At 36.2% G+C, this 27,135-nt stretch overlaps 1 protein-coding gene and 1 non-coding gene across 2 annotated transcripts in view; both read right to left on the bottom strand.

Moving 5' to 3' along the window:
* Positions 1-27,135, bottom strand: part of ADGRV1 (adhesion G protein-coupled receptor V1) — a 778,411-nt gene that overhangs the window by 738,832 nt on the left and 12,444 nt on the right. The window lies entirely within an intron of this gene.
* On the bottom strand, positions 16,242-16,348 carry LOC130458638 (U6 spliceosomal RNA). The gene has a single exon (XR_008918048.1). It is a non-coding gene; the product is annotated as a U6 spliceosomal RNA (small nuclear RNA).

The following is a 27,135-nucleotide window of genomic DNA, read 5'->3' as shown; positions in this document are numbered from 1 at the left end:
AATGTCTGAGGCCATATTTAAACTCAGTCTTCATGACTCCCAGCCCATTCTATATCCACTATACTACCTGGAAGATACCCAAAGCCTGTAAGTCCAACCACTTCATTTTAGAGAGAAAAATGATGGGCAGCTATAGAATAATAGTATTCTATGTCATTGAATCTTTCAAAGATATACACTACAGATGGGAGGTCCTAGGTTCAAATGTGGCCTCAGACACTTCCTAACTGTGTGACCCTGGGCAAGTCACTTGACCCCCATTGCTTAGCCCTTACCACTCTTCTGTTGTGGAACCAATACACATTGATTCCAAGATGGAAGGTAAGAGTTTAAAAAAGAAAAATAAAAAGATATTATACAAATAAAGTTTGAAGAAATTCAAATACTAATTTTCTTTTTTTATTAATGGATTTCTAAGTTCATATGTACTTTCTAAGAAACAAAATGTAATGATTCTTTGACTATATTTATATCATGATTTTTGATTTTAGTTTCCCTGAGGAAAAAGGGTACCAATTTCAAAGATTTATTATGTAATCCTACAATTCATACTTCCAAATCTTTCAAAATGTAAACTATAATGTATATACAAAAAGATTTTTTACTGTACAATTTCAAATCTCTTAGGAATTATAATACAAAGACAAGATAATTATTAGCAACAAAAATCAAGCACTTTTGCATCTCCCAAATTATTTTATTATTTTTATTATTATTTTCCTAAATACATGTTCTAGAAAAACAATAATAGTGTATAATTTAAATACCGCATTAGTATCTTCTAAGGTTGGACACTTCAAAGCTGAAATCTGTTGATGAATTGATTCAGTTTCCCAGGCAATTAGAGTTCCCAAGTTTTGTGTTTAAATCTTAGTAAAGTAAATTCATTTTAAATTGGTCCCATCAAAGACTCCTATTACCATTGCAAGGAAATGAACAAAAAAGAATTGGAAATTATTCAAATTCTGTGACATCACTTGATAATCGAGCCTCTCTCACTTTCATCTTTTCACTATTATAAGAAAAGTTGTTGGGGAAAAGTGAATGATCAACAGAAAGTGAAAGAAGAAAGGAATGGTGCATGTGAAGTTCACATAAAAAGTTAGCTCCAATTAGACTGCAAAGCAAGGAACAGTTACTCATGCTTAGACAACAGCGGAACTGTTTCCTTTGTAATGTAAGTGGATGAGTTTAGACTTCAAGACAACATGCCAAAAGCTAGTCATTTAAAGATTTTTTTACTAACCTTTAAAGATGATATCAGGAAAGTGAAAGCAGGATTATGCACCTTAAAAAAAGGTTTTAAGATTGTCTTTTTTCCCCAAGCTTTAATTTTTACATTCCTCATGTCTTTTTTTTTAGTCACTTTATAACATGAGTTGCAAAGTTGTTTTGAATAATATTTCAGTATGAGACAAAATCCTTATTTTTCTAAATTATATTCTGTCAAATTATTAAAATATTGTCATACAATTTCTTTCTAATGCCTTCTTCTCTAATATATCCTTGAATATATCCTTCTTTAGATGTTCCAATGTCACATGATATTCCAATATCACAAATCCTCTTCTCTGCACCTCTTTTGCTCAAGCAAGGTAAACTTCAATGAAACTGAAATTGCTTCTGAATAGATTCCCTTCTCTTTTAAGGCAATTTGAGATTTAGAGAACATTTTGTTCTTTTGCTGACAGAAATAAATAATATATTTTGATAGATTCTTCCTCCCAGATGAGCTCAAATAATAAGTTTCTTAGATACTAATAATTATTGAATATACTATTTACCAAATTGTGGAATGTGAAAATTTCAGAAAAAAATGGACTAATTCAATAAAATATTTTTAGAAGAAATCACTCCCTCCAATCCTTCTTCGAACCAATAGACAGTACCATATTCTGATCTAGAGAAGTACTTACCACTAATTTTCAGTCTGGGAAATGATACTGAACCATGCTAAAAGGAAAAGGATTCTCCCCCATATTCAGCCATCCCCTGGGCCAGTCATCTATCCTATTGTGCTAATGATGCATATTTATTTACAGCCCTCTATAATTCCTAGCCTTTTTTGAAAATTAGAAAATAAGTAATTCCTCAACTTTCCTATCTTATTTTTAATTAATATTTTTATTTTTATTTATTTTTATTTAATTATATATGTATGTAAAATAATTTAATAATTAATATATTTTTTTCCATTCCTATTTTAACTATCCCGTTAAAAAAACTGGACCTATGATTTTACTAATGTTGAGAAGTCTTGGTGAAGGAACTTCCTCTACCCAAGCAGATCAGTTGTCTGGGACACTAAGAAGTAAAGCAACTGGTCTGGGTCCCATAAGCAATATGTACCAGAAACAGGACTTGAACTCAAGTCTTCCTAACTAAAGTAGATTCTCTATTCATTATGCCAAGCTGAATAAAGTATTTTCTTTATTATTTCAATTCCCTCTCTGTTTTTCTATTCAGCTCCATTACATGTAACATTTAAGCTTTTCCTAAATACATATTCATGTGAATTGTTATGGAAGTTCTAGCTTTCTTGGGAGTTATCATTCTTCCACCCTTCCTCTGTCCTTCTGTCCTTATTAGTTGACTCATAAATTTAACAAATAAATTCAAATGAGCCTATGGCAACACATTTAAAAATTCAGTAGAGCAGTAGACCAAGATTGTGTATTTTTGTTCAGTTTTATAGTAAAATATTCTAGTAACCAAAAGTCAAATAGGTGAGACTCAGGACTAAAGAAAAATCCTAAGAATTCAATTGAGTGCATCTCTGCTTGCCTGAGAATAACCTCTTTCCTTTGGGGAAAATTCTTTCTAAAAAGTCACTGTGTTTTCCTAAGCTTCAAGATAAATAGTTGTGTAACCTCTCAGAGCTCTGAGACAAGGACGTACAATGGCAAGCCTAGTCTGTGTGTAAAATAGAAAGGATCTGGTGACCTTTTAGCTTCAGCTGCTCCCCTGTCAATGACTTAGCCAGGATCTTCCCACGGTGTGAACGCCAGGTAAATAATACTAAAAATATGATCCTTATGGAGCAAGGTTTTAGAGTTTAGAATTACCTTAATTCTATTACATCTACTAAAGGGTATGCTAAAACTATAGAATTACTCCTGTGGAACCAGAGAGGTTTCATCATCAGGTAATCAATTATTCAGTCTCTGAGAATTCTTGTTCTTTGTATTATCTACACTATGATTTACTAGTATGAACTATCAAAATTGGCCTTGTCCCTTTTACATTATCAAAATTAATTTTGAAAACAGCAAATCTTTCAGAGGAAACATAATGATCATGTAATAAAAAATATCCTAAATAGTGGAAATGTTGAATATTAACAAAAAGATAAGAACTACAGATATTCAATTATAGTTAGTCTCACCATACACAACCCATTTTCCCAGGAAAATGTTACATACTTTGGTGTAATATGCCACATTACAAGAGGTAAAATCTTTATCTCTCCTTCCCAATCCATCTTAAAATTACAATAAAAACAAAAATTCATCAGAAAGAACTAGCAGACTCTTTGCAACTAAGAAGTTTATTTCCTGCTCTTATTTTCCATCTCCACATTTACTTCTTGTTACTTCTCCCAACAACAAATCTTCAGCATCCTTTTGGGGTTATAAATGATGTTTCTGACTTTATAATGCCACCATCTGTAACGAGTGTATGACTGTTTCTTGGAAGAAACTATTAACTCACATGTGTAAAGTAAACAACTTCCTTGGGGCACCCAGGTATCAACTTAACAGGTCTTTTCCAAGCATATTTAAATAGAATCCTAAGACTCTGGAAGAATTAATTGACCATTCACATACAAAAAGTGATCTAGCCTCAGTCAAACTAGGCAAAGATGTCCAAAGTAAAGCTAAACTGACAGAAAGAACAGCTCAATTGAAATCTTTTATTAAATGAAAATGAGCATCCTCAGAATTCATTAATCCAGTCAGATAGTCCCTAAAAAGAATAGACATTAGGTATGAATTGCAGAAAACCCAACTGATGTGTTAATTGACAGAAATGTTAGGTCCAAAACTGTCAGACTTGGGTAATACAAAATTGAAAAGCCCTATGCATACTGAGGGAAACAAAGGCTGGCAGGTTATTCTGACACAGGATGTATTTGGAGATATCCCTTTATTCCCTGAGCTCAGTCTAGTTCCAGAATAACACCAGCATAACATATTCATCCATCTGGTTAAAATAGGCTCTAAAGAAGGAGAAAGGAAGGTAGAGAGAATTAATTAAGCAATTACTTAAGCACTTTGCAAATATTATCTCAATTGATAACAACCCTAGAATGTAAGTACTATTATTAACCCCATTTTACAGCAGAAGAAACTAAAGCAAAGATTAAGTGATTTGCCCAGAATCAGAGAGCTGGGAAGTATCTGAGGCTAGATCTAAATTTAAGTTTTACTGTCTCTAGGCAGAATGCTCAGTCTACTTCACCTACCAACCTGAAGAGGGACATAAAAAACAAAAAAAGAAATAGCCTCTTACCCCTCAAGGAACTTACATTATTGGGGGGTCTAGGGACAGTGTGAGAGAGAACAGATAGATACATACAAAGTAAATATAAAACAGATACAAACATGGGTGGTGTAGCCAAGCATGCAAGAAACAAAGCTGGGGACCTAATCTGCAAAATCAAGGTGAAGATTCCAAATGGAATGTTCCCAGGAGGAGGCAGTTGAAGCTGGGGGGGGGAGAAGCTGTTTTGCTCTCTCTAGGGGGTGACTGACCAAGAGAGAAACCGCTTCTCTGTTTTTCTGACCAAAGGAGGCAAGCCTGGCTGAAGGGGGAAGAAGATGAGAACTAATATTATTAGTTTCTGTCCCAGGCTGAAGGACCCTTGCGAGGGGCTTCTGAAATTAATGGTTTTGGGGAGAAGAAAAGAAGAAAAAAGATTTTAAACAGTTGTCCTCCATCTCTCTGACTGTCCTAGAGTCACAGCTGTGACTGGACTGATTTCCCAAATTCCTCCTATCCCTTATTATATTAGGGAAACCCTCATCCATCTTTCCTCAGTTCTCTATCCTATTGTTTCCCAATAAACCCCTTACCTGAGAAAGAAAACAAGAGTATCTTCATAGTCCACTCACAGGGAGGGGCAAAGCCCCAAGCTTCAAGAAGAAAGTGGGAGGGAGAGGCTGGAAGAAGGGAAGGGGGTGAGGGAGTGTGTGGGATGTGGGATGTGGGATCTGGGAGTGAAGGGAGGAGGAGGTTAGGAAATAGATTGATCTATCAGCCATCACTAGAGATTATAGGCAAACCCCAGAGCATTCCCCTGTAGCAGCATCTCTTTATCTCTCTCTCTCTCAGTATCCATCAAAGTACTTCTATCCCCATTGTAACTAAGTACCCTCAGGTGTGTCCCCTAGCAGCAGCTCTCAAGTCAGAGTCAGCCAGAGTATATTCCAGTTATTGTAACAAGAAATAGTTTCCACACAGATTACCCCTTTTATTACAGTGGGATGTGGCAGATATACATCAATCTTCTCAACTACAAAATAAGGGGTTTGGGCTTGATAACCATTAAGGTCACTTCCAATGATAATGAATCTATGTTCCTGTGATCCTCTGCAATATAACCCATTCTCAGTACTCTCCTCTTCCCAATCTCAGCTAACCCCAAGACAATGGATAAGACTGGCAGGATGAGGGTTCTTGTAAGTTAAGAACTATAAAAACAAAGTGACCCCAGAGGCAAGAATCCAGTTAGCAGCCTTGGGAAATTTGAGTAATTTCACATAATCCTTTTTTTAGTTACCATTTATCTAGATATGATACATATGATTTGTTATAAATATATAATATTTTGTTAGAAATATGTAATAAACTACAATAAATATGCTTATCCAAGATAAAGAAATTTTCAATTGGCTATGTCCAAAAATCTTTGTCTCATCCTTTTTCTTTTCTTCTCACACCTCACCCTTCCCCAAGAAGGTAAGTAATGTGATATAGGTCAGTGATGGCGTGCCTATGGCACAGGTACCAAATATGGCATACTGCCTTCTCCATCCCTCCAGAGTTTGTTCCTAGTGTCAACTTGAATTCTGGGAAGTTTGCCCCTGTCCCCTTGGGAAAATACCTTAAGGGGAGTCCCAGACTAACTTTTTTCAGATTGAACAATAGACTTTAAAGTATGAATGATCACAGTTTAGGTGGAACTAGTAGATCTAATCAAATGTTAAGTGCCCTTTTTGTCATAGAAGGTTCTCCCCTTGTATCAGAGTCTTCTCCCAAGTAGCCTAGCCCTCAATGGCTGGATCCTTTCCTTTTGTATCCATTGTAAAGCATCAGCCTCTCCCTGATATTCCAGCCCTGGGACTCCTCATTTCCTTATAGCCATTGAAAAGCCAATTAATCATATTTCCCTGTCCTGAGTCCCCCAAAAGGTATATAAGATCCCTATGTTCTATTCTTCTTGGGAGAATCATCTAGCAAGGTGATCCTCTTAGAGATACTGTCCTCAGAACCCCCAGGGTTTGACTTTGTATGGTGGCCAATTATGAAGGACCTATCTCTTTCCTGATTAAAGATTTGGTTTTGTTGATTACTTTAGTGGTTCTGTATTTTTCCACTTTGACACTAGAAAGGCAGAGGGACTTGGGCAGAGTTGATCCCCTCTCCACCTGCCTGTTTCATATCCCCTGCCCCTCTGCCCAGCAGCCCAATGAGAGCACACACAGGGGATAAAGTGGGTGACTCACAGGCAGCAGAGCTGGAGGGGAGGAGAGCACTAGGGCCACTCCCCTCCCCTTCTCTACACTCACTAAAGACATTCCTCACTTCACCTGCCCCTCCACCCAGCAGCCCAATGGGAGTGTTTCCACCCTCTCCTGTGTGGGGTAAGGATGTGAACTGGGCACGTCCAGCACTGAATGAGAGGAAGATGAACCGCATGTGATCTGGGGGGTAGGGGGATAGACACAACACTCATTCTAGGGTGGGAGCAGGGCAAAGCACTCTATCTTTAAAAGGTTTATCATCACTAATATAGGTTATACATATAATATAATACAAATTTTCCCTGTTCATCAATATGCATGTGATCTCAATTTATCCCATATTTTCCAGCATAATGCTCCCTCACCCCCAGCATAACATTAATCTTCTATCTCTCTTTCTGTCTACCAGCTATTTCCTTCATGCCTACAAACATGCTACTGTCTCTGTTACCCTGTACCAAATCCTCATCTGATACAACTATTCCTGCAATCCATTTTGTGGATAAATTCCCTGGGAAAGCGACATGTACTGAGTGCCTCAACTTCCTCTCTTCTCACTCTCTTCTCAACCTTCTGCAGTCTGGATTCTATCCTTATCATTCAATTCAAAGTGCTCTCTCCAAAGTTACTGATGATTTCTTAGTTGTCAGCTCTTATGTCCATTTCTCAGTCCTTATCTTTCTAGATCTCTCTGTAGCCTTTATTAATTCTAATTACCTTTTTCTCTGGAATACACTCTCCTTTTGGGGTTTTTGTAATACTATTCTCTCATGGTTCTCCCATTTGTCTTACTATTCTTTGATCTACTTTGTTAGGACTTTGTCTACATCATGGTTGCACCACACAATCTCTCATGAGCTCTCTTCTCATTTCCCTCTATAGTATCTCACTGGGTGATCTCACCAGCTTGGAGTTACTGAGGAAGGAGATGACATGATCAGACTGAACTTTAAGATAACTTTAGCAGCTTAGTGGAGGATGTACTAGAGTGGGGAATAATAGCCAGAGAGACTAATCTAAAGGCCACTGCATTTGTCTAGGTGTGTTTGAGGTGATGAGGCTCTACCCTATTTAAGTGAAGAGAAAGGAACATATATAAGAGATGCTGTGCCAGTAAAAATGCCAAGAGTTGGCAGCATGATATTCAGGATGAATGTATAAGAGGAACTGAGGATTACACCTAGGTTGGAGGTTTTTGGTAATTGGGAAGGTGATATAATAGAGAAATTTGGAAAGAGGGGAGGTTTGGGGGGCAGGATAATGAATTATACTTAGGACATACTAAGTTCAGAGATGTCTACAGGTTATTAAGAAATCATTAGCCCTTCTCTATATTGCCAAGAAAGTCCATCAGGAAGGAGGAAAAGAAATTCTACTCAAAATACAGAATATATAAAATATCACTTACCAAGACACATAAAACTTACATAAAAACAACTACAAGGGTTAGAATACATTTTTTACAGAAATAAAGGAAGACAAGTGATTGTCAAGCTATTAGCTGCTCATGATTAAATTATAATATGATAAAGGATAACACTGTCTAAATTTAGTTATTGAGAGGCATAGCTTTCAAACTACTGAGATAGAACTTGAAAGAATAATAAAATCCTGACATTTGAGGACATCCTGAATACTGAAAATGAGCTGGCTGGGATAAGAGGTAGCCAACTTGGATATTTAGGTCTCAAAAGACAAGTCACTATAATGGCCTCTACCACCATTATGCAATATTCTTTCTTGCACCCTCTAGGGGCAGAGCCTCCCATGAGCTGTAACTCCTATGGCACAAATGGAAGCCTTGTGAACCAGAGACCATGATCATAAAGCAAAAGGCCCAAATTTCTCCTTTTTCCCTAGTAATTAACCCTTTCTGGAAGTTTGTAGTGTTTTCTTTTTGACTTGGAACTTACGGATTGGGACTATTATATTCCTAGTGATTTCATTTTGTAATTGTTTTCAAGAGGTTCCAAGTGAATTCTCCTTTTTTTCACTTTGTTCTCTCATTCTAGGTAGTACAAGGGATACAGTTCTGGGACTAGAGTCAAAGAAAACTCTTTATAACTTCAAATGTAGCTTCAGACACTTACTAGCTGTGTGACCCTAGGCAAGTCACTTAACCTTGATTGCTTTAGTTCCTTATCTGTAAAATGAGCTGGAGAAGAAAAAAGGAAACCACTCCAGTATCTTAGTCTAGAAAATCCCAAATAGAATCACAAAAAGTTCGAAACAATTGAAATGACTGAATGACAACAAAACCTCTAGTTCTTAAATATCTCAACAACTTTGTTTTATAATTTGTTTTTTGTTCTATCATGGTTTTCAGGAAGTCCAATGGGTTTTTTAATTACCATTCCTTTACCCACTTCCTAAGGTACTTCTTTAAAAATAAGTAATATCTTTTATGTTCTCCTAATTTCTTTTCTGACTTTATTCTAATATTTCTTGTTCTCATGGAGCCATAAAGTTCTGTTTATTTGGGAGTCCACTACTTGGCTAAGATTTACTACTTTTTACTCTTAGCTACCTGTTCAACTTCCATTCTTTTCCTCAAGATTTCTAAATTCATTTTCAATTTCTTATTTCACTTCTTCCAGATAATTTTGGAGGTCCCTGTGATCAAGTCACTATCTTCTTTAAAAATACTTTGTGGCAAAGTGTACAGAGCCTGGAGTTAGGAAGATCTGAGATTAGTTTCAGACTAGCTATGTGACCCTGTTTTACTAGCTATGTGACCCTGGGCATGTCATTTAACAAGTTTGCATCAATTTCCTCATCTTTGAAATGAGGATAATAATAGAAACTACCTCCCCCCATGGATGTTCTGAGAATGAGATAACTGTAAAATGTGCTTAATACAGTGCATGGAACATAGTAGGCATTATATAAATGTGTATTGCCTTTCCTTTCTCCCCTTTTCTCTGAGGTTCTACTTGTACCAATTATTATTGGTATTTCTTTGTTTTCTTCAGAGTTTTCTTATTCATATCTTCAGGTTTAGTCCTGCTCTGTTCCTTTTCACCCTCTTGAATGGGTTGTACAGCCCCCATTTAGTTGCCTATCTTTTGTAGTTTAGAGGCCCCTACAGGTCTCAGTGAAGTGGCTGGGACAGCACCCCCTCCTCCTTTTACCAGAATTCCTAGCTTTTACCTCTATCTTCCTGTAGCCAACTGTAGGAATTGTTCTCAGGCTCCATCTCTGTCTCTTTCTCCCTGAGTAAGTCTCCAACCAGGAAGGAAAGAAACAAACATTGACTAGAGATAAATACAAGCAAAAAGATATTCCTTATACTCAAGAAGCTCCTAGTCTAAAGGGGAAAGACAATACTCAAAAGGGAACTAAAAATGGGAGGGGAAAGGCAAAATTATAATGAGGGTAATACTTTGACACAGACGCCTGGTTTTAAAGTCAGGGAGTCAGGAAAAGGGCCAGGAGAAGAATTTAGACTGGCAGGAGAGGACAACTCCACAAAGTGGGAGGCCCTAGTAAGAACTTGGGTAGAAATGAGAACAACGTTACAGAGTAGGTTCTGTTCTCTTCCTAAGCTATTAAAAACTCCAGAGATATAGCCAGATAGGAGACTTTGCATTTCTTGGGCTTCCTAGAGGGGCTTTGGCAGGTGAAGTCTCTGGACCCTGACCTGCTTTTAGCAGAAACATCAAGTTTGATGATCTTGGAATACCTCCAGCTATGTACATACTTCCCAGTCCTATCCCTCGATGCAGTGACTTACTGAGGATTGAGTCTGGGCCCAACTGGGCTCCCACTTGCTGAGGTTGATAAAATATTCTGCTGGGTTCTTCTTTCCCCTCATCACCACCTTGAGTGCTTGCTGGCATCTTCTTGTGCAGTCCTGAACTGGATGGAGAAACTTACTAGTATTTCTCTTATATTTTCTTGTTCACTGCTTTTCATGGTGCTTCATTAAATTTTTGCTGGGTTAATTGTAAGGAAAGCTAGGCTTCTCTAGGCCCTTTCACTCAACAATCTTTACAGTCTCGTAGACACTTTATCTTCCTAGGACCTCGCATAATGATTTGTTCATAGTGATATTTTCAATAATGCTTATTGAACTGAGTATAACACTAGAGAAATAAAAAAAATTTTCTATTTTGCAAATATGTGTGCAAATATTATACTTAAGTCAGTCAACTCTTGTTCTTGTGTTAACAATGAATCGAGATATAAACTTTATGTAAAATAAGTGTTGTTTTGATAATAGAAGGTTAAGCAAAAATATAATTCTGAGCATGCTAATTGGTGCTTCTTTAATAACATGAATCTATAATAGGTCTCTAGCCAAAGCAAATATATTTACATGTACAGATGAATACATGTAAATATATATATATATATATATATATATATATATATACACACACACACACAAATGTACACCTGTGTGTGTGTGTATATATACTATATGTACTTATATAGGTATGTGTATAAAACCTTACTAATTCTTGGACCTGACATCAACTTTTGCTGACTTTTTCCCCTGCCCATTTATGTTATTACAACATATTTTGATACCAAAGTTTTTCCTAAGAGAGTTAAAAGTATCAGCTACTTAGTGCCCTTTTTCTCCATAATGAGGCAGGAGGGAAGAGGTGAACTGACTTTTTCTTTTTCTTTTGCCTTGGATTCTAGACCAGAAAAAACATTGCTAGCTTCAAGCTTCTACTATGTAATTCCAACTCTCCATCTAAAGTTCAGGTCTCTAAAAGCCCATTTGCTACACACATATATATGCATATTCATTCCCCTCCTGGCCCCTAAAACTAATTAAGCAAACTCTGTGCTTAGTCAAGACTGAAACATGTTTTTGATTCTTTGCCATTTGGCCTGGCACTCACATTAACAGAGCAGGACGCGGATCAATGTTTTATTTCATGGGTATCCATAGGATTGCAGACTCAAGCCTTTTGCTCCGCTTATGTTCTCAGAGAGATGCCATGTCACTTGGCAACTCAATGGATGCTGTTCTATTAAGCTTGTTGACAGTGCACAAAAATGCCCTTCAGGTCCCAATCATCCCTCTAGCCAAGGAGAGCTCTACTACAAATTCTGCTAATTGACTGGGTTTTTAAGATTAGAACTAATAGAGGATGACTTTACATCAAACTATGGTTTTGACAAAGTAGCTAGGAATCTTAGAATTCAACATTTGTTAAGAACTTATTCAAAGTACTGCATTAGGAACTGAAAGAGATAGTTTAGATTAGATCTAAAACCCAGAGTTAGAAGGAATCCTTAATCTCATTTTACAGGGGAAAAAAACAAAATGAGACTTGATCAAGGTAACTAGATCAGAGAGTTTGAATTCAAACCAAAGTCCTCTGATATTAAGTCAAAGGATCCATGTTACACCAGGATGACTTTCATCATGTTGCCTCTATTCCTAGGGAACTATTTGTTTAATAAGGGGGAAAGACAGAACTAAAAAAAACTATTACATCGTAGAGAAACAAAAGCAAAAGAACAAGATAAAATCTTCCAAGATAGCTATAAAAATAAAAATTAAGCCAGATTTTTCCAAGACCATGTTTGTTAAGTACAGTTCTATAAATGAAGGTATCCCTCCCACCCCCAAATAAAGGTGTCTGTATAATCTAAACCCTCATGTAGATTCTAAAGGGGCATGATTTACTCTAAAGAGACAAACATTTGTTTATTCAGTCATGTCCAACTCTTCATTTCCCCATGGAACATAGCACACCAATTCTATCCATGGAGTTTTGTTGGTAAATATACTAGAAAGTTCTACCATTTCCTTCTTCAGTTGATTAAGGCAAATAGAAGTTAAGGGATTTGCCCAGGATCACCCAGCTAGTAAGTATCTGAGGTCAAATTTGAATTCAGGCCTTCCTGACTCACTAAGCCACCTTCTACCTGCCTCAAAGAGACAAATCTATATAACATAAAAACACCGAACGAAATTCAATTCGCCCCAACAAAGTACAAGTATATAAAAGAAATCCAGCTACCTCCTGCCAGAGAGGTAAAGGACTCAGGGTGCAGGTAGAAATATATGTTTTTTGGACATGGCCAATGTTGGAATTAATTTTGTTTGTCTGTGCATATTTTTTTTTTAATGTAAAAGAAGGGAAACTGGGAAGGAGGGAAAATTGAGAAAATAATTTTTTGTTTATTGAAAATAATTGAATACATTTTTAAAAATACTAAAATATCAACAAAAAAACATCAGCTTCTGTATATTGCCAACAAAACCCTGTAGGAAGACATAGAGAGAGAAATTCAATTCTAAGTAACCAGAAACTATAGATAATATTTTGGATTCTACCTATATAAAGACATATTTGGAACTATATGAATACAGTTACAAAATGTAGTGGGTTTTTTTTTCAAAGAAACAAATAGACCTAAATAATTAGGCAAATATTAATTGTCTACATTGGTTGGGCTGTACAAATATGATAAAAATGGCTGTGCTACCTCAGGTAATTTACATAGTCAGTATACTACCAAAAGGGTTATTTTATAACTAGAAAAAAATAGCAAAAATTTATCTGAATGAATAAAAGATTCCTCAAAATGGAACAGCTAGGTGGCTCAGTGGATTAAGAGCCAGGCCTAGAGACAGGAGGTCCTAGGTATAAATATGGCCTCTGACACTTCCCAGCTGTTTGATCCTGGGCAAGTCACTTGACTAGCTCTTACCACTCTTCTGCCCTGGAACCAATACATAGTTCTAAGACAGAAGGTAAGGATTAAAAAAAAAAAGATTCCTCAAGGAAATTTTGAGGAAATGAAAAAAAAAGAAGGAAAAGGGTTTACTGGTTCCAGTTCTCAAACTACACTACAAAACTATAAGCACCAAAACAATTTTATACTAGTTTAAAAAAAATAGAAAAATTCACTCAGTAAAGTAGATTAGGTAGATAAGCTTCAGAAGCAAATGAAAATAGCAACAGTGTGTTTAATAAAAACCCCACTTTTGGGGTAATGAGTCACTATTTGATAAAAACTGCTGTGAAAACTAAAAAGTAACCTGGCAAAAAATTATATTTAGTCTGCTATTTCCCATCATATAGCACAATTAGCTTTAAATGCATACTTATCTAGATATAAATGGTCCCACTGTAAACAAATTTAAGCACAGACAAGGAGATATTTTTGCAATATGAAAAATAATTTATTCTTTAAAAAAAGGATAGAGAGAGGATCGTAGGAGATAAAGTGGACAATTACAATAACATAAAATTTTTAAAATGCACAAAGAAAATCAATGTAATTAAAATTAGAAACAGTTAACTGTAGGGGGAAAAAAAACTGTATATCAAGTTTCTCCAATTAAGAACATAGGAAACAGAAACAAATTCATAAAAATAAGAGCCATTCCCAAAAGGTAAATGATCAAAGGATCTGAACAAATCTTTTCAAATTCAAAAGAGGAACTGCAAGCTATTAACGATCGTGTGCCCTAAATTAGTAATAATAAGATAAATGTACATTAAAATAACTGAGTCTACCTCATACCCATCAGATTGCTAAAGATGAGGGAAAAAAAGAAAAATGATAATTATTATCATTGTAAGAGGGAACAGCCACAAAAATACACTATTAGGTAAAACTGTGTATTATTTGTCCCACCATTCAGGAAAGCAATGTGGAATTTATATCCAAAAGCTCACTGAACTCTACTTAACCTCTAACATAATAGCATCACTTAGAAAAGGAGAACAAAGAGGGGAAGGATCCATGTATCCAAGATTTTTCAGTCTAGAACTTTCTGTTGTTGCAATGAACTAGAAACTAAGGCAGTTCTTATTCATTTTTAAAATTAAATTTTCTTTTCTTTTCAATACCAAATTCTCTATCTCCCTATACTTTCTATCCATTGAAAAAGGAAAAAAAAATACAATACCCATTATACTCATGAAATCATAAAAAAAAAACATTCCCACTAATATGGAATATGGGAATAATGGAATAAAATGGGAACCATAAAATGTCCATCAATTTGTTCAGTCTTTTTCCACAGATTCGCAGTAATGGAATACTATGTTGTGCCATAAAAGAGGAAAAGGGCAAATCCTGAAAAATCAATGATATAGATGAGGTGAGATGAACTCTAGGAGAAAGCCAATTTGTGCTTTTACTTTCTCTTCTCACTTTCTTCTAAAGCCTCTGGAGTTCAAATTCTGACCTCTTCATTCAATGACCTACAAAATCAAATGGATTTTTCTCATGCCTTATCCTTCTTCATCTTCTGTAAGCCTTGACTCTGCTGACCACTCTCTTCTGGGTATTCCCTTCTTACTAGATTTTTTAGCACTGCTCTCTTCTGGTGTCTCCTTACTCCTTATTCACCTCCACTGAGTCTTGATCCAAGTCAAGACCTCTACAATAACAAAAACAATGATAAATAATAGCTAGCATTTATATAATGCTGATTATGTGCTAAGAACTATGCTAAGCATTTTACAAATATATTTGATCCTCACAACAATCCCATTTTTCTGATAGAAAACTGAGGCAGAAAGAGATTAAGTGCCTAGGCCAGGGACACACAGGTAGAAAGTGTCTGAGACCACATTTGAATTTAGGTCCTCCTGATTCCAAGCTTGGTGCTCTAACAGTTGGGCCACTGTAGCTGCCCACTAAACATGGGCATGCCCCAGGGCTCTGTCCTGAATTCTTTTCTCATTTCACTATCTCAACCAGTGATCTCACCAGGTCCAAGGGTTCAATCAACATTTCTATGTAGATTATTCTAGTATCGATTTATCTAGCCCCAAACTTTCTTCTAACTCCCAGATTTGCATTATCAACTGCCTACTGGATACTGACTAATGGATATCTCAAACTGGGTATCCTGTCCATATCTCAAAACTCAGTAAGTCCAAAACAGAACTCAGTAACTTTTCCCAAAAAGCTTTCCCTCTTCCAAAATATCCTATCTACCACTAAGGCTCACAAGCTAGGTACCATTCTCTGTTCCTTTATTCACACTCACCCCACATATCCAGTGTGTTGTCAAATCTTGACATTTCTACTTTCCAAACATCTTTAGAACATGTTCCCTTTTCTGCACTCACACTACTCCACCTCCTTGGTATAGGATCTCATATACCTCACATCTGAGCTATTTTCTCCCTCCTTCTCTCTGCCTCCTGGATTCCCTGGATTCCTTCGGATCTCAGCTCAAATCTCACTTTCTTCAAGACTTTCAGGGTCTCCCTTAATGCTAGTACCTTCTCTCTGTAATTATCTCCAATTTATCATATACATGTATATGTACATATATATCTTGCATATAGTTGTTTGATATCTTTTTGAAATTCATTTGATGATCTTCTTTGAAATTCATTTTTTGTCTTAGTTTCAAATTCTCTCTTCCCCTTCCCTCATCCATTGAGAAAACAAAAAATAAAACTCATTACAAATATGTATAGGCATGCAAAAAAAAAATGACCACATTAACAAATCTCTCACCCCTTCCCACCCAAAAAAAAAAAAGAGGCAAGAAAAAAAATTATTAAATGCTTCACAAATTTTCCTGCCTTTTTTGCACCTGGGTTATATTAATTTTCTTGGTATCATTCCAATTTTAACATACATGCTATCTAAGTGAGCACTCTGGCCTCCTTCGAGACTCAGTTCAAATCCAACATTCTTGGAGGAGTCTTTCCTAGTTTCACTCCCTCCCCCCACCCACAACCAACCTCCAACTAGAACTTTTTCTCTAAGATCACCTCCCAGTTACACAGTATCTTATCCTAAGAATGCATGGCTATTTGCATGCTATCTCCTACATTACTATGTGAACTCCTAGAAAGCAAGGACCGAAGTTTTAGCCTTTGTTTGTTTCCCAGGCCATTAACATATGGTAAGTATGTGCTAAATAAATGCTTGTTGGCTGACCCCCTGACACTTTCCACAAAGACTAGAATATTATAAAGAAAAGGAAATTTAAAATACTAAATACTTTGGTCAATCTCATGATAAACCATGACTCCATAAGACCCATGATGAAAATGATGCTTTCCACCTCTTAACAGAGGCAATGATGGACTAGAGATACAGAATCTGACTTACATTATTACATTCATTTTTTAAATGTGAGTTCCAAATCTCTCCCTCCCTCCATCCCCTCTACCAACCTTTGAGAAGGCAAGTAACATAACTATTATACATGTAAGTTATGCAAACCCTATTTCTAAAACACAGAAAGTTAAGAAAAATAAGAAAGTGAAAAACATATGCTTCAATCTTCACTCAGAGTTCATCAGTTCTCTCTGGAGGTGGCTAGCATTTTTCATCATAGCTCCTTTGGAATTGTCTTGTATCATTTTGTCTTGAGCAGTTGCTAAATCTTTCACAGTTGATCATGATTACAATATTGAAGTAACAATGCAAAATACTCTCCTACTTCTGCTCATTTCACTTTGTATCAGTTTATCTAAGTCTTTCCAGGTTTTCCTGAAATCATCACTTTTTATAGTATAATAACATTCTATTAATATTGTATAACATAGAAAAGCCTTCCCAATAAAATCAGGATTCAATGCCCATTATCACCACTATTATTTAATATTGTATTATAAATGCTAGCTGTAACAATTGATGAAAAAAAAGAAATTAAAGGGATTAAAGTAGGCAATGAGGAAACTAGACTATCACTCTTTGCCGATGATATGATGGTATATTTAAAGAATGCTAGAAAATCAACTAAAAAGCTAGTGGAAACAAACAATAATTTTAGCAAACTTGCAGGATACAAAATAAACCCACATAAATCATCAGCATATCTATATATTTCTAATAAAATTGAGCAGAAAGGGTTAGAAAGAGAAACTCTATTTAAATAACTCTAGACAATATAAATATTTGGGAGTCTATATGCCAAGACAAACTCATGAATTATATGAACACAACTACAAAACACATTTCACACAAATAAAATTAGATCTAAACAATAGGGAAAATATTAATTGTTCATAGGTAGGATAAGCTAGTATAATAAAAATTACAATCCAACTAAACTATTTTACCTATTCAGTTCCATACCTATCAAACAACCAAAAAATTCTTTTCTTTTAATAACTTTTACCTTCTGTCTTAGAATCAATATTGTGTATTGGTTCCAAAGCAGAAGAGCAGTAAGGGCTAGGCAATGAGGGTTAAGACTAGGGGTAAATGACCTCATCAATTTAGTATTTGATAAACCCAAAGATCCCAGCTTTTGGGACAAGAACTAGATATCTGACAAAAACTGCTAGGAAATTTGGAAAACAGTATGGGAGAGATTAGGTTTATATCAACACCTTACACTCTATACCAAAATAAATGCAAAAATGGTAAATTTAAATATAAAGAGTGAAATCATATATAAGTTAGGTGAGCATAGAGCATAGACTAGTATAACTGTCAGATCTGTGGGAAAAGAAGGAATTTAAGACCAAGCAAGAGATAGAGAACATTACAAAATGCAAAATGAAGGGGGCAGAGTCAAGATGGCGGCTTAGAAGCAGCAAAATTTCAGACCTCTGAAAACGCTTCCTTACCAATCACAAATTGAATGCTCCTAGGGGACTGAAATTCAACCTTAACAACAGGACAGAGCCAGGGAACACTCCTTCTGGACTCAATTCAAAAGGTATTCCCCCAAAAAGCCAGAATCCAAGAACTCTCAGATCTAAGGGGAAGGCAGAAAGAAGGTCCCAGGTGGATAGGCAGTTCTCAGATAAAGAAATCAAAACTATTAATAAGCACATGAAGAAGTGTTCTAAATCTCTTATAATCAGAGAGATGCAAATCAAAACAACTCTGAGGTATCACCTCACACCTAGCAGATTGGCTAACATAACAGCAAAGGAAAGTAATGAATGCTGGAGGGGATGTGGCAAAGTAGAGACATTAATTCATTGCTGGTGGAGTTGTGAACTGATCCAACCATTCTGGAGGGCAATTTGGAACTATGCCCAAAGGGCGACAAAAGAATATCTACCCTTTGATCCAGCCATAGCACTGCTGGGTCTGTACCCCAAAGAGATAATGGACAAAAAGACTTGTACAAGAATATTCATAGCTGCGCTCTTTGTGGTGGCCAAAAACTGGAAAACGAGGAGATGCCCATCAATTGGGGAATGGCTGAGCAAATTGTGGTATGTGTTGGTGATGGAATACTATTGTGCTAAAAGGAATAATAAAGTGGAGGAGTTCCATGGAGACTGGAACCAACCTCCAGGAAGTGATGCAGAGTGAGAGGAGCAGAACCAGGAGAACATTGTACACAGAGAACATGTTCCCTTTTCTGCACTCACACTACTCCACCTCCTTGGTATAGGATCTCATATACCTCACATCTGAGCTATTTTCTCCCTCCTTCTCTCTGCCTCCTGGATTCCCTGGATTCCTTCGGATCTCAGCTCAAATCTCACTTTCTTCAAGACTTTCAGGGTCTCCCTTAATGCTAGTACCTTCTCTCTGTAATTATCTCCAATTTATCATATACATGTATATGTACATATATATCTTGCATATAGTTGTTTGATATCTTTTTGAAATTCATTTGATGATCTTCTTTGAAATTCATTTTTTGTCTTAGTTTCAAATTCTCTCTTCCCCTTCCCTCATCCATTGAGAAAACAAAAAATAAAACTCATTACAAATATGTATAGGCATGCAAAAAAAAAATGACCACATTAACAAATCTCTCACCCCTTCCCACCCAAAAAAAAAAAAGAGGCACTGGTCTAGAGGGTGTACCTTGCAGACAGGGCTGTGCCAGGCTCAGAACATGGAATGTAGGTGGCGGGGAAGCAGCTGGAGAAAACTGGAGAGAGCCTGGGTGGCTGAGACCTTCCATTTGGCTCCAGCCTGCCAGGAGTTTTTGGCTTCAGAGCACATGCAGCCCAACCGAGCTGAACTCAATCAGATCAAAAGCCTCCAGAGGACAGGGAAGCCAACATTCCTCCCCCAGAGACTGTAATGAGATATCTGACAAAGCTCCAAGAGGGAAGACTGACAGAAAGCCCCAAAACAAAAAACAAATGAGTGGAGCAAGAGCACAAACAAATACGGGGAGTAAAGAAGAGATAAATACAAGCAAACAACAGAAAAAGAAGAAAGAAATAACAATCGACAACTTCTATACAGGTAACGAGCAATGAGTGAACAATAAAAGGGGGAGGGACCAGCAAAGGAAAAATCAGAAATCCCAGTGACTTGGATACAGGCTTTGGAAGAACTCAAAATACAATTCAAAACACAATTAAGAGAGGCTGAAGACAATTGGGAAAAGAACTTAAAAACTAAGATCTGGAAACAGAAAATAGTGTCTTGGAAGCCAAAATCAACCATCTGGAAAATGAGGAAAAGGAGATGAAAGAAGAGTCGAAGGAGATGAAAGATGAGTCAAAGAATATGAAAGTTGAGAAAAAGGAAATGAAAGACGAGGTAATGAGGATGAAAGATGACATCCAAAGAAAATCAGACCAGAAGGAAAGGATGACCAAAAAGCCAGAGATGAAATCTAGTCTTTAAGAATCAGAATACAACAACTAGAATTAAGTGACCTCACAAGGCAGCAGGACACTATAAAAGAAAACCAAAAGAATGAAAAAATTGAGGAAAATATGAAACATCTCATTCACAAAACAGAGGATTTAGAAAATAGTTCAAGGAGAGACAATTTAAGAATCATTGGTCTACCAGAAGACCATGACAAAAGAAAAAGCCTGGACATCATACTACAGGAAATTATTCAAGAAAACTGCCCCAATATCCTAGAACAAGAGGGGAAAGTGGAGATTGAAAGAATCCACTGATCACCTCCTGTACTTAATCCCCAAGTGACAATACCCAGGAATGTTATAGCCAAATTCAAGAACTATCAGACCAAAGAAAAGATATTACAAGCTGCCAAGAAGAAGTCATTCAGATACCACGGAACTACAGTGAGGATAACACAGGATCTGGCTGCATCCACAATGAAGAACCAAAAGGCATGGAATATGATATTCCAGAAAGCAAGGGAACTAGGTCTACAACCAAGAATCAACTACCTAGCAAAACTGACTATATTCTTACAGGGGAAAGTATGGTCATTCAACAAAATAGAAGACTTCCAAGAATTCGTAAAGAAAAGACCAGACCTGAACAGAAAATTTGATGTCCCAGCACAGAACTCAAGAGAATCATCAAAAGGTAATTAAAAAAGAGGGAAAAAAGAAAAACAAAAAAAACAAAAAATTTTTAAGAGACTCAATAAGTTAAAATTATATGTATCCCTATAAGAAAAGAGGTCATTAGTAACTCTTAAAAAATGTTATTACCTGGGCAGTGTAAACCTCAAAATTCCTTAGACTTATAAATGTTGGAAATTTCACCATTGGGATATTTCATACTTGGAAAATTTCTTACTGATAGTCTATTGGAATGGGAACTCCATTGGCATGGGAGGTTCCTTCTCTTCCCTTCTTAAGATTACTTTAGGACAGAAACCCTTTGCTGAACAATGGAAAGGACTTTGACCTATGCTTAAGCATAGAACAGGAATTTCTTTGAGTCTTGATTGATTTTAGAATTGATACAATGGAGATACTCCACCCTATTCAGTCCTAATAGGATTGAGTAAGGGCTGCAGCCTAGACCAAAATTTAATTATTCCAATCTCTACCATACTCAAGTTAACAGGATTTAGAAAGGGCTGTAGCAAAGGAGTATAGATTTAATCATTTGAAAATATGACCTTCAACAGACATGTGCAAAAGCCAGAAACCTCTGGGCGGTCCTGGGTTAAGTGAGAGCCTCCATTGACAGGGAAATTGATGAAGAGTGATTGGTAGATGTGAGGACTGAGGGGAGGCAACTTGGATGGTGTCCTTAAAGATAGGAGGGTCTGGAGACTGGAGGTGGTTGATTTTTTTTGGTCGGTGTGGTTCCTGGGTCGGGGGAAGCTTGCTCTGAAGGAAGCTGAAGGTGGGGGCCTCTGAGACTGTTTCTCCATTTTGGACACGTGAGTAATAGGGACTGATCTCTTTTCTTTGCCCCAGCTATCTAAGGGCTTGGGCCTTTTGGCCCAGCCTAAACAGAAGGGGTATTTAAGCCCTATTCCCTTCTCTCCCCTTTCTCTCTCTATATATATCTCTAATTCCTTTCTTGCTCCTATTGTAATTAAACTCCAAAAAAGGCTGACGGCTGACTTGAGTTTTTCATTTAGGAATTACATAGCTGATTCCTTGGCGACCTTAAATTAATATATATCAGTCTTTTAAAGTGATTCCCTTGTAACAGCAGCTAAAAGTACACTTAGAGGGAACAGTGACAAACTATATAAGATGAAAGGACAAGACATAAATAGGTATATAGATATATGCATGCATAAATACATACATATGTGTATGTGTATATATGTGTATATATATAACTAGAGCTAAAAATAGGTTAATATTAAAAGAAATGGGAAAAGAAACAAATGGGGGTAAATTTATATGTCACAAAGAAGCTTGTGGTGAGAGTGGGGAGAACATCAATACACTGGAAGGGTAAAGAGGTCAGAGATAGGAAATACTCAATTCTTACATGCTTTGAAATTGACCCAAAGAGGGGAGAACAATCCAGTCCATTGGGGCAGAGAATAGATTTTCACCCTATAGGGAAGAGGAAGGGTAACAAACAGACTGGTGGTGAGGGAAGCAGTACAAGGGAAGAAGGGGGCGGGGGGTAAATTTAGAAAGACTACAGGGAAAATAAGAGGTGGGGGAATAAGAAGGGAGGGTGGTAGAAAGAGAAGTAAAATAAGGGTGGGAACTAGGGGGTTCGAATAAAAACAAACATTGGTGTAGAAGGAAATAGTGAAAGAAGAAAAGGCAGGACCAGGAGTAGAAATCAGAATGCTGGGAAATACACAGCTAGAAATCATAACTCTGAATGTGAATGGAAAGAACTCACCCATAAAATGCAAGCAAATAGGAGAGTGGATTAGAATCCAAAACTCTACCATATGTTGTCTACAAGAAACACAAATGAAGAAGGTAGATACGCATAGGGTGAACGTAAGAGGATGGAGCCAGATCTATTGGGCATCAACTGATAAAAAGAAGGCAGGAGTCACAATCATGATATCTGACAAAGCCAAAGTAAAAATAAATCTAGTTAAAAGAGATAAGGAAGGTACATCCTGATAAAAGGCAGTATAGACAGTAAGGAAATATCAGTACTCAACATGTATGCAACAAATGGCATAGCATCCAAATTTCTAAAGGAGAAACTAGTGGAGCTCAAGGATGAAATAGATAGAAAAACTATACTAGTGGGAGACCTGAACCTTCCTCTCTCAGAACTAGATAAATCAAACCAAAAAATAAATTAAAAAGAGGTGAGAGAATTGAATGAAATCTTAGAAAAAATAGAGTTAGTAGACATGTGGAGAAAAATAAATAGGAACAAAAAGAAATATATCTTCTTTTCAGCAGCACATGGTACATTCACAAAAATTGACCATGTATTAGGGCATAAAAACATTGCAAACAAGTGCAAAAGAGCAGAAATAAGAAATGCAACTTTCTCAGATCACAATGCAATGAAAATAATAATTAGTAAGGGAACATGGAGAGGTAAATCAAAAATTAATTGAAATTAAACAATACGATTCTCCAAAACCAGTTAGTTAAAGAACAAATTGTAGAAACAATTAATAACTTCATTGAAGAAAATGACAATGATGAGATATCCTTTCAAAACCTATGGGATGCAGCCAAAGCAGTACTCAGGGGGAAATTTATATCCTTGAGTTCATATATTAACAAATTAAGAAGGGCAGAGGTCAATGAATTGGGCATGCAAATTTAAAAACTAGAAAGTCAACAAATTAAAAATCCTCAGATGAAGACTAAATTAGAGATCCTAAAACGCAAAGGAGAAATTAATAAAATTGAAAGTCAAAGAACTATTGATTTAATAAGACTAGAAGCTGGTATTTTGAAAAAAAAAACAAATAAAATAGACAAATTACTAGTTAGTCTAATTAAAAAAAGGAAAGAAAAAAACCAAATTGACAATATCCAAGATAAAAAAGGAGACCTCACCTCTAATGAAGAGGAAATTAAGGCAATCATTAAAAACTACTATGCCCAAGTATATGGCAACAAATATGGCAATCTAGGTGATATGGATGAATACTTACAAAAATATAAATTGCCTAGACTAAAAGAGGAAGAAATAAATTACCTAAACAACCCCATATGAGAAAAAGAAATTGAATAAGCTATCAAAAAACTCTCTAAGAAAAAATCCCCAGGTCCAGATGGATTCACAAATGAATTCTATCAAACATTCAAAGAATAACTAATCCCAATATTAAACAAACTATTTGACAGAATAAGCCAAGAAGGAGTTCTACCAAATTCATTTTACTACACAAACATTGTACTGATCCCAAAGCCAGGCAGCTCAAAAACAGAGAAAGAAAACTATAGACCAATCTCCTTAATGAACAGATGCAAAAATCTTAAATAGAATACTAGCAAAAAGATTCCAGCAAGTCATCACAAGGGTTATCCACTATGACCAGGCAGGATTCATACCAGGAATGCAAGGATGGTTCAATATTAGGAAAACCATCCACATCATTGACCATATTAATAAGCAAACACACAAAAATCACATGATTATCTCAAAAGATGCAGAAAAAGCCTTTGATAAAATACAACACCCATTCTATTGAAAACATCAGGAAGTATAGGAATAGAAGGGCCTTTCCTAAAAATAATAAATAGTATATATCTAAAACCATCAGCAAACATCATCTGCAATGGGGATAAACTCGAAGCCTTCCCAATAAGATCAGGAGTAAAACAAGGATGCCCATTATCACCGTTATTATTTAACATTGTACTAGAAACACTAGCAGTAGCAATCAGAGAAGAAAAAGAAATTGAAGGTATTAAAATTGGCAATGAGGAGACCAAGCTATCACTCTTTGCAGATGATATGATGGTTTACTTAAAGAATCCTAGAGAATCAACCAAAAAGCTAGTCGAAATAATCGACAACTTTAGCAAAGTTGCAGGATACAAAATAAATCATCAGCATTTCTATATATCTCTAACCCATTTCAGCAGCAAGAATTAGAAAGAGAAATACCATTTAAAATCACCCTAGACAATATAAAAGACTTAGGAATCTATCTGCCGAGACAAACACAGGAACTATATGAACACAAGCACAAAACACTCTCCACAGTTAAAACTAGATCCAAACAATTGGAAAAACATTCATTGCTCATGGGTGGGATGAGCTAACATAATAAAAATGACAATCCTACCAAAATTAATTTACTTATTTAGTGCCATATCCATTGAACTACCAAAAAACTTCTTTACTGAATTAGAAAAAACCATAACTAAGTTCATTTGGAAGAACAAAAGACAAGGATATCCAAGGAAATCATGAAAAAAAAAATATGCGACATGAGGAGGACTTGCAGTCCTTGCAGTCCCAGATCTCAAACTATACTATAAAGCAGTGGTCATCAAATCAATTTGGTACTGGCTAAGAGACAGAAAGGAGGATCAATGGGATAGACTTGAGGTAAATGACCTCAGCAAGACAGTCTATGACAAACCCAAAGACCCCAGTTTTGGGGACAAAACTCCACTATTTGATAAAAACTGCTGGGAAAATTGGAAGACAGTGTGGGAGAGGATGTGGTTTGGATCAACACCTCACACCCTACACCAACAAACTTAGAATGGGTGAATAACTTGAACATAAAGAAGGAAACTATAAGTAAATTAGGCAAACACAGAATAGTATACTTGTCAGACCTTTGGGAAGGGAAAGATCTTAAAACCAAGCAAGACTTAGAAAGAGTCACAAAATGTAAAATAAATAATTTTGACTACATCAAATTAAAAAGGTTTTGTACAAACAAAACCAATGTAACTAAAATCAGAAGGGAAGCAACAAATTGGGAAACAATTTTCATAACAAAAACCTCTGACAAAGGTTTAATTACTCAAATTTACAAAGAGCTAAATCAATTGTACAAAGAAATCAAGTCATTCTCCAATTGATAAATGGGCTAGGGACATGAATAGGCAATTTTCAGAAATCAAAACTATTAATAAGTACATGAAGAAGTGTTCTAATTCTCTTATAATCAGAGAGATGCAAATTAAAACAACTCTGAGGTATCACCTCACACCTAGCAGATTGGCTAACATGACAGCAAGGAAAATAATGAATGCTGGAGGGGATGTGGCAAAGTAGGAACATTAATTCATTGCTGGTGGAGCTGTGAATTGATCCAACCATTCTGGAGGGCAATTTGGAACTAGGCCCAAAGGGCGATAAAGGACTGTCTGCCCTTTGATCCAGTCATAGCACTGCTGGGTTTGTACCCCAAAGAGATAATAAGGAAAAAGACTTGTACAAAAATATTCATAGCTGCACTCTTTGTGGTGGCCAAAAATTGGAAAATGAGGGGATGCCCTTCAATTGGGGAATGGCTGAACAAATTGTGGTATATGTTGGTGATGGAATACTATTGTCCTAAAAGGAATAATAAAGTGGAGGAATTCCATGGAAACTGGAACAACCAGGAAAACATTGTACACAGAGACTAATATACTGTGGTACAATCAAATGTAATGGACTTCTCCACTAGTGTCAATGCAATGTCCCTGAACAATCTGCAGGGATCTAGGAGAAAAAACACTATCCACAAGCAGAGGATAGACTGTGGGAGTAAAAACAGCAAGAAAAGGCAACTGCTTGACTACAGGGGTTGAGGGAATATGATTGAGGAGAGACTCTAAATTAACACCCTAATGCAAATACCAACAACATGGAAATGGGTTCAGATCAAGGACACATGTGATACCCAGTAGCATCACTCATCGGCTATGGGAGTGGTGGTGGGAGGGCGGGGAGGAAAAGAAAATGGTCTTTGTTTCCAATGAATAATGTTTGAAAATGACCAAATAAAATAATGTTTAAAAGTAAAAAAAAAATTCTTAACATAAAAACAATCTAAAATGAATGACATTGATTATATCAAATTAAAAAGGAGTTGTACAAACAAAACCATTGCAACCAAAATTAGAAGGAAAGCAACAAAATGGGAGAACATTTTTATAACAAAACTCTCTGACAAAGGTTTAATTTCCCAAATATATAAGGAACTAAGTCAAATGTACAAGAAATTAAGCCATTTCCCAATTGACAAATGGCCAAAGGATCTGAATAGGCAGTTTTCACATGATGAAATCAAAACTATCAATAATCACATGAAAAAGTGTTCTAAATCCCTCCTGATTAGAGAATTACAAATCAAAACAACTCTGAGGTACTACTTGACACCTAGCAGACTTGCCAATATAGCAATAAAGGAAAATAATAAATGTTGGAGGAGATA

The sequence above is a fragment of the Monodelphis domestica genome, chromosome 3, assembly GCF_027887165.1.
Source record: "Monodelphis domestica isolate mMonDom1 chromosome 3, mMonDom1.pri, whole genome shotgun sequence".
Lineage (NCBI taxonomy): Eukaryota > Metazoa > Chordata > Mammalia > Didelphimorphia > Didelphidae > Monodelphis > Monodelphis domestica.
This window is presented reverse-complemented; position numbering and strand designations above follow the sequence as displayed.